The following is a 1,722-nucleotide window of genomic DNA, read 5'->3' on the forward strand; positions in this document are numbered from 1 at the left end:
CAAACAAAAAAAAGTATGGAAGATCAGTAGGTAGAATCGATATATAACAAATTTCACATAATTGGCAAATGTGATAACATGGGTCAAGACCACTTCAGCATACAATTTCCACTGAATCCACATTTTCTAATGATACAATCATACATCTGAATCAATCAACCAAGTGCAGCAAACGAAAGCGAAGGATGAAAAGAACGAAGTTTCCGTCAGCGTAACTCAAATATAGCGAGTTAAGAGGTTCACTGCTTAATCGATTCAAAATATGCTCGACTAGAACATATTTATAATTAACATCAAAATTAAATTAAGCTCCCCCTAGAAAGATCTGTTTAAAAAATACAAAATAAAGCATGAGAGGAAAAAAAACAAAACAGGAATACATTTAAAACACAACAAAAGGCACCTGTTTTGAACGTTCGTGTCCTCGACTGTTCTGTTTGAGCTAAATGCCAAAAATCACTATGAAGAGCTAACATACCAGCTAATGAACAGAAATACACTGAAGTACTGCAGGGATACAGCACAGAACCGCCGAACTGCAACGCAATAAACGTGTACAACAAAGAGTATTAGTGGGATTAAACTACATGACTCCTATAGTAGGTCCTATAGGAATATTTAAGAGCACTGGATACACTACAGTACTAGCACATTACTCTCTAGCTTTAGTACTATAGTACAAACCGAGAACCATTATTCTGGACTCCAGCCTCACTGAAAAACATCATACACTAAGTGCCAACAGATGTTTACTATATTTTATAAAAGGGCACTCATAGAGACTAAAACCAGCTTTAAACACATGATAGGTAAACATGTCGTCAAGTAGGAATCGAAAAGTTACACAGCCCTGTTCTGCAAGCACAAGTCTAATAACAATAACAAAAAAAAAAAAAAAAAGAAGAGAAAGTTTCTAAAGCATACAGGAAGATAAACTGCGCTCCTGAAACCCAACAAGTAAAATACTGAAACCCCCCCCCCCCTCCCCGAGCAAACAGGGATAACATGACTGGTTTTTGGGGTTTTTTGGTAAATTTAAACCCATCCGGAGTCGACAGTAAGCCATACAGGTGCGTGAAAACAGAGAAATTCAGCGTATACCATCAGTGACAGGAGGCGCTAGAGTAAGAAAGAAAAGAAAGAAAGAAAGAAAAAAAAAAACATAACGGAATGCAAGAATGAAGTTACTAACGCTTTATAAATAACTGGGGAATGCATCCTCCCTTCCTACAACTCCACTACTACAGCTACAAACTGTACAAGAGCGAGGCCAAACTGCCGGTATGTGAACTGCACTCGGGTCGGTGTGTGTGTGTGTGTGTGTGTGTGTGTGTGTGTGGAGAAGAAAGGAAAAAAAAAAAAGAAGGGAAAAAAAAAAAGAAAAAAAAAAGTGTCAATCGTTCTCTTAGGTCCTCGTGACTCACCCACGTCTCTCTCGAGGCTGCTACCAGCTCTGGTTCTTCCTGAAACTAAATCGGTTGCCTTTAGGTTTTATTTATTTATTTTTAAACAATCCTATTGTGGCACACACACCTCGATGATAAAACGAAACAAATGTCTTATGAAAGAAAGCAAAAAAAAAAAAAAAAAAAAGAAGAAAAAAAAGAAAGAAAATAACTGAACATCAGTGATTGAAAACTATCACTTGCGAGCCTCATGACTAAGAAAAGACAAATGTTTAAGATCTTAAATAGAATTATTATTGTTAATAGATTTTTGTGA

This window comes from Ictalurus punctatus, chromosome 26 (assembly GCF_001660625.3).
Source record: "Ictalurus punctatus breed USDA103 chromosome 26, Coco_2.0, whole genome shotgun sequence".
NCBI lineage: Eukaryota > Metazoa > Chordata > Actinopteri > Siluriformes > Ictaluridae > Ictalurus > Ictalurus punctatus.